The following is an 18,495-nucleotide window of genomic DNA, read 5'->3' on the forward strand; positions in this document are numbered from 1 at the left end:
GTACTTTTCTTACTATTTGAGTTTCTGTCTCTGTCCATTTTCCGTATGTTTCCAGTTTTCAAAGATGCATCCACAGGCTTGGGGACCCATACCCGCAGATCACTCCATATGTCTCGTCCCCAGATTTCCTTGTCTCTGATCCCCCACTCTGTTCCTTCTAGGTCCTTGACAACGGGCCAAGCTCCTCAAATACTGCAAAGAAGGCAACGTGCTGCTATGCCTCGGGTCTCCCCTCCCTCCTCCTGAAGTGGGCGACAGTGCTCCCCTGGTTCCAGCTGGCTTCACAGGAAAAATCAGTGTTTACTATCACCTTTAAGGGCCTCCCTTGATTTGGACAACAATGAAGCCCCAGTCCTACTCCGTGAACCAAGCCTGAGTTCAGCGAGGTGGAGGGCACCCCGAAGAGGCTGTAGGTATGGATCGAGGGAGAGTCAGCCATGCAGCAGAAAGAAGGGAAGTGAGAGTCCGAGTAGCTCTTTATAGAAAATACTAAATCTTTCCGGATCTGCTAAAGGCTGTATCCAAATATACCACTTCTATTGCATGATAGGTTGCTGGTGTGGATGTCCAAACTTATGTCTTTGTAGGTTACATAACAAGCCAGCTCACAATGGGAAACAGATTGCTGAGGAATGGGGTGTCTCGTGGTCAGCTGCTGAGTCTCAGTCAGGGTCCAGTATCATGCCAGGAGCTGCTTTTCAAGCAGTATGGATCTCTACCAGGTGCATGGCCTTGTTCTAGAATCTGCCGGCTCTGTGCTCTGACCTTTCTACTGAGGACTGCACATTCTTACCCAGCGAAGATATGCCTAAAGCTCCTTTTGATCTGTTGGTCACGTGGCCCAAGAAACAGAGTACTTGGAACCACCACTTGTACTTGTTGCCTATTCAAAACTTGTGGTTTTCTGAGTCATCAGAGAAAGGGAAGAGAAGTTTAGACTGTTGCCTTAAAATCCAAAGCAACTCCCAGGCATTATGCCTCTAGCCTAGTGACGTAAGATGCAAGGTGCAGTGGCTTGTTCTCTACCTTCGGGGGGATGTCCCCACATATCCCTGGCAGGTAGAACGCTATGACATTCACCAGCATGCGTGGCCTGCGTCTGGAACGCAGGTTTATGGAACCGATCTCCCACTTTCTCCCATGTACATGTCTCAGTGCACTTGGGATCGTTGTCAGTTCCTGTTCGGTTCCAAATAGCATGACGTCACCAATATAGTGGATCAGTGTGGTGTTCTGCTGTGTCATGACAGCAAGAGAGTTCACAGAGCCCCGGGGCAAGGCAGTGAGTGTGCATTGCTGTCCTTGTTAATTAAAGGAAACTTCCTCTGATTCTTGCTGCTAATAGATGCCAGGCTCCATGTTGACCTGCCCTAGTAAAGATCTGTATTCAGACCAGCAGCTGAAAATGGAGTTCATCTTACAGTAGTCCACTGTCGGGGCTGAAGAAAATAAGAATATACTACACACTCCTCATCTTTCAAATCTTTGATGGTGGTGCTGCTGCCCGAAATTCTTCCAGAAATGTCATATTGTTTCTGATTCATCTTGAGGGCTGCCGTGGGAGAGAAGGACTTTTCAGGGCTTCCACTTGGCCCTTCCTACCATGGTGACCCATACCCCACAAATCAGACCCATACTATGAGGGGTCTATCAGTGCTAACCACATGCTAAGTATATCTGTCCTAAGTGTATCCTTGGGAACTGAACAGACAAACAAACAAACAAAAAACCCACAGGGTGGATTTACAGATGCACTGGGTCCTCTGTGAGGCTGACTTTGGTCATTGGTCATGGACTCAGGGTCCTGGAATTCCCTTCCCAATGCTGTCTGTGTTTGTGAATTGGCCAAGAGGTGAAGACTACCATTTGGCTTTTGGTGGTTAATGTCCTTCTACTTGACAAATCTAGCTATTTTTCTTTACGTATAAATACAACGTTCTAATGGCAGTCCATCTATCTTGCCCTAGGACACCATCTTCTATGAATTACTGCCATGGATATATGGGCCAAGAAACCCTGACCGCCAGTCCAATGTGCTGCCTGTTAAGTAATTATGTTCATTGTGCTTCTGGAAGCCATGAACGAACTTCTCCAAGATGCTCATATCTTCTTCAGTAATGTGACTTTTACTGCCGTAGTGAAGCCTATGTCCTCTGAATGGTAGGTTCTGGGACCATATATGATAGGTCCGCTTTTCATGTTCCCACTCTCCTATGTCTTCCCATCTCTTCTTTACCATGAAGCCAAGGTAATTCTGGCAGCCCATTTTTTTCATTCATTTATGGAGTCTAGGCTTCAAGTACCATCCGAGCAAACTATGCAGGGGTCCTTGACATCAAGTAAAGTGTGAATCATATATGAATTACTCCGTGGCAGTCAATTCCCCTCTATCCAGCTCTGAATACTGTCACCCTTGGGCTAGCATCCTTGATACTCGCTTCCATTTATGTTCCCAAGTTCTCATTAGCGTTGTAATTTCTTACCTATCCAGATGATTCCTTCCTGAAACAGGGATTTTGCTCCTCTGTCTACTTCTTGCGGAGACCCGACTTTGGCTCTCCGTCTGGAGACAATGAAGGTTGGTGGATGTTAGCTTGTCTTTGGGAGGACAGGCATCAGGCACCTGTGAAGAAACTGTTTTAAGTGAAAGCATTGCCTATTCTCTAGGCAAGTAGAGGCTAGTCTTCTCTGGTGAAGGTCAAGGTGCTGCCTCTTTGGGAAGGGCGGTAGAAGGGGATTCGGAGTTTTGGGGTGTTCAGTTTCCTTCACCGAAGTGTCTCCATCACGGTACTCAGAGTCCTCCACTTTGCCTGCTAGGGCTCTGACTTGACATAGGATATTTGCTGAGGCTCTACATTTCGTCTTCATGGCAGCTCTGGATGGCCTAGAATCAGATCCTTGCCCTGATTTTCAACACATTTTTTTCCGAGGCTGCAGGAAATAAAGATTTCCTTGAGTATTGCCGTAGAGGGCATCTGAATGCTAGATCATGCCTTAAATTGACTTCCCTGAGCTGTTATTTATTTGAATATCTTTAATGCTGTAATAAGGATCTATCCTAACCCACAATCCTTGTAATTAGCATTGTTTCTATATTGATTGAATGCCATGACCCCCTGCGCTCCCAGAGCCTTGACCTTCTCCATCTGCACTCAGTCCCTGTTAACCACAATGAAAGTTGAAGAAATCATGAGTCTCCCAAATGCCAAGGGATTATTACCACTCCATGTACCTCTAACAGTGGAGTACCTATGACTTTCAGACGGGTGGCCCATTCACCCCCCTAATTCCATCTTGAAGATTGTTTTCTAGAACCACTCTTGGACAGTTGTTTTACCTGGGTCTTCCAGAAAGCAGAGCTTTGGGGTACCTGGGTGGCTCAGTCGTTAAGCATCTGCCTTCAGCTCAGGTCATGATCCCAGGGTCCTGGGATTGAGCCCCAAATCTGGCTCCCTTCTTGGTGGGAAACCTGCTTTCCCTCTCCCACTCCCCCTGCTTGTGTTCCTGCTCTTGCTGTCTCTCTCTTTCTGTCAAATAAATAAAATCTTTAAAAAAATAGGAAGCAGAGCTTTAGTTGAGGATTCAAGTGCCAATGTGGTATTTGCGAAGTGCAAGACCTGTGAGAGGAGGGTGAAGAAGAAAGGAGAGTGAGTCAAGGGAACGTGGGAAGCTACGCGCTTCGTTACTATGCTGGCCATTGCTCCACAACAAGCCACAAAAACCCACGCAACTCAATTGGTGGGCATGGTCATATGGCACATTGGATTTTCTGCAGAAGAAGTTCAAGGAGAAACGAGCCCTCAGAGGGGTCCACAGAAGGGAGAAATTGATCATGCTGCTCCCTTTCACCTTCCATTTCCTAGCGGCTGCTCAGCCCCCTGTGTTACCCGATCTGCCTCGGCGGCTGTGGCTCCGAGGGCTAGATGCCACGCTCTGACCGTGGCATGGTATCCATGTCTAGACCTCAGTATGGTACACGGTACCAGTTGGCCATGTGGCCTGGGACCTAGCCTGGGTTCCTGCCCCCTTTGGGAAGGTTGTTAAAAGCAGTGGCAGGAACGTGGTTCCAGAGACAATAGAACCTTGGGCAGGAAGCCAGGAAGGCAATCCCGGGAGGCACCAGGTCCGTGTCAGCTTTGCGTGCTTCTGGAAAAGAGAGACAAATCAGGTGCATGTCGCTCATCAGATACAATTGTGTTACTTTCAAGGACTCTACACGTTATAAACCAACACTTAGTGTGTGAACGTTGTCTGAGAAAGCATCCAGGTGTGCTGAGTTTCATGCCATAGCTCTGCCCCTTAAAAAAGGCAGAACTCTGAGTTTCAGGGAGCCTGGTGGGTAACCTGTCTGTAACGAATTCCTTTGTGGATGGGAATGATCGTGTTCTAATCGGCAGCGGGAAGAGTTCAGTTTCAGCAAAAGTTGTGTTCTTAAAGGTTCATGTTGTCCAGTATTGTTATCTTGAACTCAAAAACCTAATTTATTGTTTACTCAGGCCAGATGGAGTTTTTACTCACTAAATATAAAGTCAGTGCCTTCCAGATGTTGTATGTTCTCCAGCAAAGTTGAAAGGCTTTGCATTTTTCTCAGGAGATGGCTCCTGGCTGGCCATTGTGGGCTGGGCTCTATGGAGCCAGGACAGCGAAGGAAAACCAGACTGGAGGTGTCACTAATTTTTGATGACCTCAGGACATGCCAATGACAAGATGGTGACGAATTAAGCTGATTTTGCTCAACAGTTCCAATTCTAGGGTTTAATGGGGGAAGATAATCGTTGTAGTGACAGGTTCACATTTCTGCAGTAGAAAAATAATACTTTTCACTGTGCAAATATTGAGATGCTTTCTCTCTCTTCCTTAGATTCATTTCTTCACAGAGGGAGTTATACCATGGATCTGATTGACAGGCACAGGTGAACAGTGTGATATTAACCTTAAATACTCTCTGAACCATGTTGCTTTAATAAGAGTTGTGTATTGCTCTCTGAGCACCTGCTAGCACACTGAGGTCTATTTCAGACTCGAGGCCCAATTCTACCTATATATAACTGAAGGTATGCAAGGAGCCCTCTTTTCTGCCCTGGCTGTGCCTTATCAATGAGTCTTCTGTCTTCCCTGTGTTGACTCTTTGCCTGGATCTATGGCTTCTCGAGTCTCACCTGCTAGATCTGGGAACCTGTCCCAATGGCTCTCAAACTCAACTGTGAATCAAAAAAATCCCAGGAGCTTTAAGAAAATATAGATACCTAGGACTAGCTCCTCACTGGTTCAGAATCTCTAGGGATGGAGCCTGAGGATCATCTGTAATTCTGAGAACTCCTGACGTAATTCTCACGCTCCCGTGCCATCCTCAGGCTATGGTTAGGATGGCCTATTTTTACCTGGGCTGATCGTTTTCAGTTACTTTCTGGGTTCAGTTTTTTTTTTTTTTTTTTTTTTGCGGCCACTTCTGAATCTCTCCTTGGTAAATGTGGCACCCTCGTGGGTTAAATAGAGAAAGGAACATTTATCCATATGTTCAGCTATGTATGTATATAGGTATGTATTTATGTATCTATCCATCTTTCCAACTACAGGAATAATATTTATTTACTTTTGGTGCCTGCTGCAGGGATGACTGTTAGTTGAAATCCAGAGGGTTCCTTGAGCCCTAACTTTCGGGATGCTGTTTCAGTTACTGGGTCTCTGTTAGTCTGTGATTTCTTTGGAGGTAGGAACCACATCTCTCCACATGGTTATATCTTAACTCTTTAGTGTCAGAATTGTAGAAAGTGCTTGACGTGTTTTATTATTGAAATAGAATGAAAATAGAGTTACAAATTCATGTTCTCTATCTGTTCCAGCATAGAAACAACACAGAAGTACTGGACGTCTCCAAAGGCCCATTTCTTACAGGCGTGGGCCTTCAATAAGCTTTAATCTGTTAATGTGAAGTCGGAGGGTCAGGGTAAGCCACAGTGGATTCCTGGGAGACACTAGAATGCTGGATGTTAGCAGGAGGAACGACTGAGAGTGGGAACTTTAATTGAGGTGGATTGGGATATATTTTAACCTAGAGGGATAGCATTTCCTCTTCTATAGCCGGTATGCTCTCTAAATGCTGTAGAATTTTGGAATGACGAAGGCCTGAGCAGCCCTGCAGTGCCACATGGGCTTGGTCTGGCTTTCCAATGGAGGATGGAGGGAGAAGACAGGGCGCAGTCTGATTTGGAGGGTGCGGAAGAGGGCTCTACAGAAATGCAAGAGGTTCTACATCTGGGTACTTCATCTTTTAGGACCCTTAGCATATTAATCAGAGCTGTTTTAAATTACTAGTTTGATAATTTCAACATCCCTGCCATATCTGAGTCTGGTCCATGTAAGCAGAAGGACGGAAATTCTAAGAAAGAATAAAAAAAAAATGCTAGAGATCAAAACTACTGTAACAGGAATGAAGAATGTCTTTGATGGCCACATTAGTAGACTGGACATGGCCAAGAAAAGAATTGATGACCCTGAGGATATGTCAATAGCAACTTCCAAAACAGAAATGCAAGCAGAAAAAAACTGAAAAAAAAAAAAAAAAAAAAAAGGTGGGGGGAGGCACCTGGGTGGCCCAGTTGGTTAAGCGTCTGACTCTTGGTTTTGGTTCACGTTGTGATCTCAGGGTCGTGAGGTCGAGCCCTGTGTAATGCTTCATGGTCAGCGTGGAGTCTGCTTGAGATTCTCTCCCTCTGCCTCTGCTCCTGTCCCCTCTCTAAAATAAATAAAAGTAAATCTAAAAAAAGAAAAAAAAGAATATCCCAGAACTGTGGGGCAACTATAAAAGGTATAACATACATGTAATAGATTTACCAGGAAGAGAAGAATGAGAGAAAGGGACAGAAGTAATAGTTGAAGCAATAGTGAGCAAGAATTACCCCCAAATCAATGTTGGACACCAAATCACACACCCAGGAAGCTTAGAGATCACCATCAGTATAAATGCCAAAAGCAAAACAAAACGAACTACACTATACCTAGGCATATAACATTCAGACTGTTGAAAATCAAAGAGAAAGGAAGAAATCCTAAAAGAAAGAAGCGGGGTGGGGGTGGGTGACAAACACCATGCTTGTAGAGAAGCAAAGATTAAAATTAATTAAGCTTCTCAGAGACCATGCAAGCAAGAAGAGAGTGGAATGGTGTATTTAATATGTTGAGAGGAAAAAAGCTACCTATTTAGAATTCTGTACCCTGCAAAATTAGCATTCAAAACTGAAGAAGAAATAAAGACTTTGGACAAAAAAAAAAAAAAAAAAAGAGGGAATTCATTGTTATTAGACCTGCCTTGCAAGAAATGTTAAAAGTTCTGCAGAAAGAAAAGAAATTATGGGTCAGAAACTCAGATGTACATCCAGAAAGGAAAAGCATTGGAAAAGGTACAAATGAACACAAACATTTTTATTTTTCCAATCCTTAATTGCTCTAAGAGATTGAGCTAACAGCTATTCAAAATAATAGTAGCAACAAAATAACGCATTTGATTATATATATATAGGCTTCTATACAAGTGAAATTAATGATAACAATGTTGCAAGGGTAAAGAGGAAAGAATTAGGATTATTTTGTTATTATAAGGTTCTTGCACTGCCTGTGAAACAATTTAGTGTTATTTGAAAATGGACCTTGATTGTTTGTAAATGTATACTGCATATACTAGGGCAACCACTTTAAAAAGTAAAAAAAAGAAGTATAACATGTATATTAATGAAGGAGAGAAAATGGAATCATAGAAAATGTTCAATTAAAACCACAAAAGACAGAAAAAGAGAGGGAGACAAAGAAGGCATTAAGGACAACCAATAGAAAACAGTAAAAAATAGAATAGACATTAATCTAACTATATAAATAATCACTTTAAATATCAATGGTTTAAATGCACCAATTAGAAGATAAGAGACTGTTAAAGTGGATTAAAAAACAAGACCCAACCATATGTTGTCTACATGATACACACTTTAAATATAAATATACTATAAAAAAGTAAAGGGATGGAGAAAGATATACCACACTAACACTAATTTGGAATTAAGAGAGGTATTACATAATGATAAAAAGTCAGTTCCCTGAGAAGACGCAGCACTCTTTTTTTTTTTTTTTTTTAAGATTTTGTTTATTTGACAGACAGAGATCACAAGTAGACAGAGAAGCAGGCAGAGAGAGGAGGAAGGAGGCTCTCCACTGAGCAGAGAGCCCAATGCAGGGCTCGATCCCAGGACCCTGGGATCACAACCCGAGCTGAAGGCAGAGGCTTTAACCCACTGAGCCACCCAGGCGCCCTGACACAGCACTCTTTAATGTGTATGAGCCTAACAATAGAGTGTCAAAGTGTGGGAAGTAAAACTTGTAGGGCTGCAAGGAGAAATCCAGAAGCTCAGAAAACACTAGCAGGATAAATGCCAAAAAAAGATGAATCCACTATTATTACTGGAAACTTCAACACCTTTCTATCAGAAATGGACAGATCCAGTAAGCAGAAAATCAGTAAGGACATATTTGAAATCACCAGCACCACCAATCAACTGAATATAATTGACATGTATTGACTCTTTCATCTAACAACAGCAGAATACACATAACTCTTAAGCCCACATGAAACATTCATCAGGATAGATCACATTCTGGGCCAAAACTGGAATTTAACACATTTAAAAGACTAGAAATCATCTGTCTGCTCTCAGACCACAGTGGAATTAAACTTGAAATCAGTAACAGAAAGATAGCTGGGGAGTTCCAAAATAATGGAGATTGAACAACAGATCGGTCAAAGAAGAAATCCCAAAAGAAATTTAAGAATATTTTGAACTAAGTGAAAATGCAAATACAACTTAGCAAATTTGTGAGATACTGTGAAAGAAGTGTTTACTAGGAAATTTTAGGAATACTATAATATATTATAGTATTTATGGTACTGAAGAAAGATCTAAAATGAATAATCTAAGCTTTCGCCTTAGGAAACTAGAAAAAGAAGAGCAAATTAAATCCAAAGTAAATAGAAGAGTAGAAATAATAAGAATTAGACCAGACATCATGAAATTGAAAACAAGAATTCAATAGAGAAAATCAATGAAACCAAAGCTATTTCTTTGAAAAGATCAATAAAACTGATAAACCACTAGCTAGACTAAGAAAAAAAGAGAAGACACAAAAACTAATATAAGAAATAAAAGAGGGGGCATCACTACAGATCTCATGGACATTAAAAAGATAGTAAAGGAATACTGTGAATAACTCTATGTTCACAGACTTGATAACCTAGTTGAAATGGACTAATTCCTTGGAAGACACAACCTGCCAAAACTTGCACAATATATCTGAATCAATAATTAATTGATAAAAATTGAGTCAATAATTAATAAGCTTCCAAAAAGAATGTACAAGGCCCAGATGGGTTCATTGGTGAATTCTTCCAAAGCTTAAGGAAGAAATTATACCAATATTCTATAACCTTTTCCAGAAGAGAGAAGCAGAAGGAATATTCCCTAACTCATTCTATGAGGTCAGCATTACCTTAATACCAAAAGCAGATGAAGAGGTTACAAGAAAAACAAACAAACAAACAAACTATAAACCAATGTATCTCAGGAACATAGTTGCAAAAATTCTCAAAAATATTAGCAGAAATCTAACAATTTCTAAAAACCATTATACACCATGACCAACTGGGATTTATCACAGGGATGTTCCACAATCCATGAAAGAAGCAGTTGCTAAGCTGGACTTCATTAATATTAAATACTCTGGTTCTATGAAAGATACTGTCAGAAGAATGAGAAGCCAATCACAGACTGGGAGAAAATACTTGCAAAGACATATCTGATAAAAGATCCAGATATTCAAGAAACTTAAAACTCAACAATAAGAAACCCAAATTAATTAATCCAAGCCCAATTAAGAAATAGGCAACAGATCTTACCAGACACCTCACCAAAGAAGATACACTGATGGCAAATAAGCATATGAAAATAAGTTCCACATCATATGTCATTAGGGAAATTAAAATTAAACGAGATATCCCTACACATCTATTAGAATGGCCAAAATCCAGAACACAGACAACAGCAAGTGTTGCTCAGATATGGAGCAACAGGAACTCTCATTCTTTGCTGGTGGGAATTTTAATGGCATGGCCATTTAGGAAGATCGTTGGGTAGGTTTCTCACAAAACTAAACACACTCACATCATATGACCCAGCAATAGCACTACTTGGTATTTAGCCAAAAGAATGGACAACTATGCCCACATGAACATTTGCACACCGGTATTTAGGGCAATTTCATTCATAACTGCCCAAACTCAGAAGCAACCAAGATGTCCTTCAGTAGGTGGATGGACAAATAAACCATGGTCCATCCAGACAATGGAATATTATTGAGCACTAAGAATAAATGAATTTGTCAACTCATGAAAAGACACGAAGGAACCTGAAATACATATTGCTGAGGGTCACACACTGTATGATTCCAATCATAGCATATTTTGGAAAATCGAAAATTATGGAAAGAGTTAAAATATCAGTTGCCGGGGGTTGAGGGGGAGAGAGGGATGAATGAATGGAACACGGGGGATTTTTAGGGCAGTACAACTACTGTATACGATGTCATAATGGTGGATACACGCCATGATACATTTATCAAAACCCACAGAATGTACAGCACCAAGAGTGAACCCTAATGTAGGCTATGGACTTTGGGTGATAGTGACGTGTCATTGTAGGTTCAACAGTTGTGACAAATATTCCCCCGTGGTGGGGGATGTTGACACTGGGGGAGACTGTGCATGTGTGGGGACAGCAGGTATATGGAACTCTCTACTTCCTGTGTGGTTTTGCTGTGCACCTAAAAGTACTGCAAAAAAATTAAGTATTTGAGAAAGAAAAGAAATGATCTGGAATTTTCACATCCTCCATGAACCTCAGCAACTATAAAAAAAAAAAAATCCTCATGCTTGAACCCCTCACTGCCAGGTCTTGGTGAACCCCAATGGAGTGGCACTTTAATTACGTGGTAATTGTCATTTTGTTGTCTTGATTTCTATAACATTCAAAGTACGTGTAGCAGATTGCATCCAGGGAAGTTCTCTGAAAGTTCTGACCCTGAGGCATTGAAATAGAAAGCCTCTCTCATTCTCTGCCCTCTCTTACTGCCCTTCACTTATGGAACTTAGCACACATAGCAGGAGAAAAAAAAAAAAAGAGAGAAAGAGAGAAAGGATGAGGGAGGGAGGGAAGGAAGGGAAGGGGCGGGAAGGAAGGAAAAAAGAAATCTAATTGCATCTGCCACAGTACAAGACATAGGCATGAAGCATGGTGTAGACCTTCTTTTATTAAGCTCTGCCTCCTAAACCCCCTCTAACCAGCCCTTCTTCTCACTGGTGAGGCACTTACAACACTATCATCATTGGTGCATCCCACCAGACCATTTACAAAACACAATCATATATACATGATCTCATTTAAACTCCAAAACTGGGGTGCCTGGGTGGCTCAGTGGGTTAAGCCTCTGCCTTTGGCTCAGGTCATGATCTCAGGGTCCTGGGATCAAGCCCCTCATCAGGCTCTCTGCTCAGCGGGGAGCCTGCTTCCTCCTCTCTCTCTGCCTGCCTCTCTGCCTACTTGTGATCTCTGTCTGTCAAAACAAAACAAAACAACTTCAAAACTAAGAGAAAGCAGTAGTATCATCGCCCCAACATACTAAAGAAGAAACGGATTCATTCATATCCAAGGGGCCATCCACCGGGTAAATGGAGGGAGACCTCCAGCCAGCCCCACCAGCCTCCTTCCCGCCCCACCTGCCTCCTCTCCAAGGCTGCACAGTCTCCTCTGTCCCCATGCTCGGCAGAGGCTGACTTTGGAAGGTTCACCTTTTCTTTGAAAAAAACTATTTTAAAACCTTTCCCTGCAAAGCGTTATCTTGAAAAAACACAAACTTACAGAGCAGGGGCAAGAAATACACTGTGAGTCCTTGCAAACCCCTGCCCCGGTGGATTCACTGGTTAACACGATGCCCTGTTTTCTCTCTGCTCCTATTTCTGTCTCTGTCTCTTTGTCTCTGTCTCTGCAGACATACATTTGTGCCTATATTTATTTATTCCTCTCCCCTTGCTGGACTATTTGCAGCTCTTAGTGGCAGATATCACGACACTTTAGCCTTAACACTTCAGCATGAAGTATGTCCTAAGAACAAAGACTTCCTCTAACACCCACAATCAGTTCTCACATTTGGGGAAATTCGACTTCGGGACAACGCTCTTACGTAATATCCAGATGATATTCTAATTTCCCAAGCTGTCCCAACCCCCAAAGTGTTCTTTAGGGTCTTTTTTCTCTTCCAGGGTCCAGTCCAGATGACAGCTGTCATGTCTCCTTAGACCCCCCTGCATTTTGTCTCTCACCAGCCGGACGCTGTCCAGTTGTCCTTGCTGGGCGTGACTGCCCAGAGTCGCGTCTGGCAGCTCATGGCGCGGGGGGTGGGGTGGGAGGGGACTCAGAGCCTGACTTGCTTCTGCGTGGGGGCCTGGGGTTTAGACAAGTCAGGGAGGGGTGCTTGGGGCTAGTCCTTGAGCAATGCTCCTGGGACGAGGAGGAGGGGCCACAGAGGGGACAGTGCCACCCCGGGGTGCATTCCCATCCTACCTCTTGTCTCTGCCTCCCGAACTCTCATTCGGTGCGGCCGCAGAGACTCGTTCACTGCGTAGACACGACCAGGCCTCTGCCAGGCATGGCTTCTCCTCCCTCACATCTGGGCTCAGGCTTCTTCTGCCTCCTTTCACACCGAACGTCCCTACCTGTCCCCTGGATGAGAAACAGGATGGGGGCTCCTTCCTTGTGTCCCCAGAGTGGCCAGGGTGCTGAATGGTGCCTCGTGTCTTCTGGCTCCAAAACATCAGGTTTGAGGATGGCCTTAGGGACATATCTCTGCTCTACAAACATCTTTGCTTCTCTGCAGGTCGGATTCTTTGCCCGCAAAGCTCCTCTGGCCCGTATTAGTCCCAGGAAATACAGACCAGATCTTCCTGGCGGTGGCAAGGCTCTGGGTGACTGGCAAGATCCCGGGGATGTCTCTGCCCTCAGACCTTCTAGCGCATTTATTCATTCCTTCTTCCATTGCTTCATCATGTTTCTTGGTCTGCTGGGAACCAGACAGGCAGAGATGGTTTCTGGACTCCCTCCTCCAATCTCTTCCCACGTGTGACTATGAGCTTGGCCACGTGTTCACCTGGGTGACCTTGTGAAAGTCCCCTAACCTATCTGGGTCTCAGGTAACTCTTTGTCTTGTTTCACAGAGCAAGGGAGGAAATGTACATCAAGGGCTCATCAAAATGCTGGGCGCATGGCACTGTCCAGGCCTCCTCCCTGTCTTCCGTTTATCTGTAAACTCAGGGATGGGTCTCGGTGGTAAGAGACACGACCTACCGAGTGTCGGCTCTGTGCCAGGCATGGCGCTCTGTGTGGAGGAGCAGAGCCCTTTTTGTGGTGACCACCTGGGTGAGTGTTTCTATGGGTATTTCAGAGAGCGTACTGACCGGCTCCAAATCATTGGCCTTCAGGGCTCCGAAGTTCTCTTTCTGTGCTGCTCTTTGGGGTCTTAGATCCCCTCCAAGGCCCCTGTTGGCTGGAGCAGGCTCTGTGAAGAGGGAAGAAACAAGGCTGCCGGATGCGGGGAGAAGGGTATAGGCTCGCCTGGTGGAATTAATGGTACCTCTGGGATTATCCTCATGCGGAAAGAGGTTTCCAGCAGCAACAGTGAAAGCCAATGGGGTTTCTGATATCCAGAAAATACAATTTACCAGCTAATTCCAACCCCTGGGCACGGTAATTATAGTAGGGATTTTGCTCGAAGTCTGCTTTGCATGGTCCGGCAGGATGGGGGTGGGGGGGGTTGGAAATCTGACTTGTCAGGATTGTCACCCTGGCTAGAGTCCAATCCTTCTATCTCAGAAGGCTGAGGGGACAAGTGGGCCTGATACCTTCTGCGTCTCTCCAGGACAGGAAGCCAGGACATCTGTCTCCCTGGGGAGTGAATATCAGTTTCTGCAGGTGTGTGTGTGCGCGCTGGGGGTAGGGAGTTGGCAGCTGAAGGAAGGGACCAGCTGCAGGGTCTGTGCCTTGGGGAGTCACCTGAATGCTGCCTCAGTCTCCTCTGCTGTAAAATGGGAGTAGTCATGGGACCTATGTCATAGACTTGCAGGGAATCAGGGAGTGAATAGAGAACACTTAGAAGATGCCAGCCGAATAAGTGCCATATAAACTCAAGTTTCCATAATGCTAAGCCCAAGAAGTAGGAAGAAATGCTGCTCCCCTAAAACGCATCTAGAATCTTGTGAAGTTGGAGCTGTAAGTGACCTGGTCCGACCCCCAAGTCGGTGAGAGACTGCGCCAGAATTAAACTCTGTATTCCTATCATAGGATTTTCTCTATGGAGACTTCATCTTTTGAAACTCAAGTTCAAAGCTCACAAGGGGTCACATTCTCCCTAAAACTCCTCGGTGCAGCGTTGTATCTGGCGGCTGCTCTTTGAGAGAAAGAAGAGTTCCTGTGTGAGTCATGCCTGTGAGGCTTTCTGGGTAGACCAGAAGCCTGACCTCCGGGGAGGGATCCCCCAGGTGAGTGGAGATGGCCCCCTCCTGCTTCCTGCCTCTCCCCTGGGCAGGGCACCCTCAATAGACTCTTTGTTCTCAGGACTTGCCCCAGCCCCGCCCAGTGTTTAACTGTCCCACAATCTGGGCTCAGAGCTTTACTTAAACCACCAAGCCCTTGAATCAAACCACAAGAAGAAAACCACATGCCTTTTGAGTTGGGCTGTTTTTTCTTATTTTGTTTTGTCCTTCCTTTCTTCTTGTCTCCCTCTTCCCTTCCTTCCCCACCCCACCCCACCCCAACACACACACACACACACACACACACACACACACCCTTTTTCTCTACAGCAGCTTTCCCATCAGGAAGCTGTCTCCTGGTGTCACGAAACAAGGCTGCTCAAGATTTGGTCCAGGAAGATGTAAGCAAAAGGTGCCCATAGCCCTTAGGACACCCAGGCGATCCGCTAGCCACTGTCTCGGACCTGGGGGCCTCACATCTGCTGCTACTGGCACTGTTTTAACGCTCGGCAGAGCTGGGATGGGAGCTGCCTTGGGTTAGGGCTCCCAGGGCCAAGTGGCAGTGACCCAGCCTTGCACCCAGAGGCCTTGGTCAATGCCAGGCCTGTGGCCTACAGGGTCCAGCGAGGACTGTGGGATTAGTGCTGACAGCCTGGCTCCCCTTGGAGCTGCCCACACTCAGCGGAATCTGGCCATGGGAACACAGGCTGGCCTGTCTAAGACTGTAGAGCCCTTTGCAGGGTGGGTGGGGAGAGAGGAAAAGTCGGTGGAGCAGGGGAAGGGGGAGTCCCATCGGTTCAGCCAGCTCGTTGGTCTGAATTCTCACTGCAGGTGAGACTGTCACAAAATACCTTCTGAGGAAAAGAAGGCCAAATGCCTTCCACACAGGAAGGTGTTCAGGCACCGCCTGAAGTCAGAGCAGAGTGAGATGGGCTTTTCCGGGGCTCATAGGTTCAGTGCTTGCTGGGGCCAGGCAGGTCATTAACTACAGAAAGAACCAGATGTAAGGCGCAGGAGACATGGCAGGCTAGAGATTTAATAAATTTTTTTTTTGAAATTTTAAAAGCAACTTTTCAGCCAGGTAAAACATATTTCCTGACCAGATACACTCCTGACGTTGTGAGTTTCCAGCCCTCTTGTATACAGTCTGTACTTCTGCTATTCTGATTAGTCACTGTAAGGAAAAGTATCAGAGTCCTGTGACAGCTTCTTTTTTTTAACGATTTATTTATTTTAGTGGGGGAGGGGCAGAGGGAGAGGGAATCGTCAAGCAGACTCCGTGCTGAGCGCGGAGCCCCACGCTGGGCTTGAACTCACAACCCTGAGATCATGTCCTGAGCCGAATCAAGAGTCAGATGCCTAGCTGACTGCATCACCAGGGGCCACCCCTCCTCCCAGCGAGGGCTTCTTACAACACAACACTGGATTGGGGAACTTCGAGGTAGGAGGTTAAAAACATGGGCTTTGGCGTCCAGCTCTGAGGAATGCCCCTCAGTGGTTTTGTTGTCGCTGTATGATCATTGGATAGGTTCCTAAAGCTGACTGCGTCTCAGTTTCCTCATCTGTCAAGTGGGACTCATGGAAGCATCTATCCCCTAGAGAGACGAACCACCCCCCCCCCCCGTAGTGGGTGTGGCTCAATCAAAGAAGGCCAGGCCATCCTGCACCCCCGTCTGCTAAACCCACACAAGAAGCTGAATGCCTTCTGCTGAGAAGCAGTGGTTTGGTGGACGGAGGGTTAATGTTTTCTGTGGTTCTAGTCCATAGCAAGAGGGTGAGAGTCAGGCAAGGTCAGATCTGCACAGACCATTTCCCTGTGAACATAGAACAAATAGTCTCTTTGCAGCTGGGCTGTTAATTTTTAAATTCAGCAAAGGACGGCTGGTTGGGGCAGTTTTGCCCTGGGGTCTTGGAATTTCTCACAGACCTCTCCTGCTTCCTTCCAGCTGGGGTACCCAGCTCTTCTTAGTAAACAGTGACCTATTTGCCCTTGAGCTCAGCAGAAGAAGCGGGTCTGCCTAACTCCATGGGGTCTGGGGTGGATGGAGGGACCTATCCTTCTGAGTGCCCTGGAGATATTTGAGGGAGGGGCTGAGCACGGTTTCCCTCCCCCGCTGGACCGTGCATTGCCCTTGTTACTTACAAACTCCTTGAGGGTAGAAACTTCCCGATCCACCCAGATTGCCAGAACTCCTCATAGCATTCTGGATCAAGAACAGGCTTAGGGCACGCCGAAGTAACCACACCACGGGAAGCAGGAAAATGGAGACAGATTCCTCAGTTTCCTAAAAGGAGTTTTCATTTTACAAAACATTTCTCTGAAAGAGCACTTCATTTAATTTTTTTTTTTTTTTAAGTTTTGTTCAAGTAATCTTTACACCCAACATGAAGCTCGAACTCACGACCAGGAGATCACACGTTGCATGCTCTTCTGACTGAGCCAGCCGGGTGCCCCTGCCGGGGTACTTTGAGTAGGATCTGCTTTGGTTATGTAACAGGAGATTTTGAGGATCTCAACCCTAACTGGTGGGCAAGTTGATTGGTGCTGGCCTCTCGTGCCTTCTATCTCCCCACCGCCTCTGCAGGTCCTCCCCCCACTGTCTTTCATCATAGCGAGCTCACACGGTGGCTGGCTGGCTTTGCGGCAGACCACCTGCTCCGCGCTGTGATGTCGTCACATTACACGTCATAGCCGCTTCATGGCCACTGTTCTTTCCCGCACCTTATAGAGGAGAAGATGAAGGAGTGAAGAGTCCAAAATTACTTGCTCGTCGGAGGGGTGGAGGCAAGACCCACCACCCAGACCGAGGGTTGAGCCGCTGCTCAGTACCAGCTCTTAGGACGCATGCCAGCTCCTCGGCAAAGGCCTTCCTGACCCTCAGCAGAAGGGAATGTCCCATTTCTCGGCCTCCCAGCAATCTCCTCTCCTCCCACCTTGTACTGCGTCCAGGGTGGCACCCACTGGCCGCCCCCTTCTCCCTCAGCGTTCACGCAGGCCTGGAATCGCCTAGAGCATGGGGAAATGCGTTCCACTCCTGCATGTGTTCCCAGCAGCGCCCAAATCCATGCCAGCCCCCGTGGGTCTCACCAAGTACTGAGATCCAGGCCTTGTCGCCTGCCCCCGAAGATGGAGCTGGGGCTCTCTAAGGGGGAGTCTAGCAGAAACTCAGAGGTGACAGACCTCTGAGCACCTGTGCATTTCCAGGAGTGGGGAGCTCCTGCTGTTCCGACTTAGCCCAGGCAACACCCTGAGGGGTCCTCTGGGGCTGCTCTAATCCTGACATAATCTGGGAGCAAGCGGGAGGCTCCAAATGGCCTTGTCCTGCAGCCACCTGCCTGGGCCTCTGACATGCCCCTCTGCCAGCCCTGTGGTTCATCCTGAGTTTTGGCCCTTCTCCTCTTTCAGCCAGTGCTGGATCCATGCCTGTTTCCTGCGGCTCTGTGTGCAGGTCTGCTGAGAGAGGGCAAACAGATCCCAGCCTGGCCCCACCCTGATCACTGCGATGTCCCTACCCCTTCTCTTGTCAGTGGAGCAGAGCTAATAATAATAAATTAACCTGGAGCCCTTGGTGGTTCCTCTTGGACCTCGTACCCACTGTCTCCCTGCCTCACACTGGCGGTCCCCGGACAGTAAGCAGAGGTCTTATTATCATGCTCATTGTACATGCAAAGGAACTGAGGCTCAGACTAGTTAAGGAAGGAGGAAGGGATGCAGCCTGGACATCAGAGACAGAGGCCTTGTGGCTGGGGAGAGCTTGCCCGGGCTGAGAGCCAGCAGCGTCTTGTCCCTGGGCTGGCAGGGGTATGGCTCTGCAGCAAATCTTGGCAGCCGCTGGAACATTCCTGGAAAGGACAGAGTCATAGGACTGGGATGA

This window comes from Martes martes (assembly GCF_963455335.1).
Source record: "Martes martes genome assembly, chromosome: 13".
Lineage (NCBI taxonomy): Eukaryota > Metazoa > Chordata > Mammalia > Carnivora > Mustelidae > Martes > Martes martes.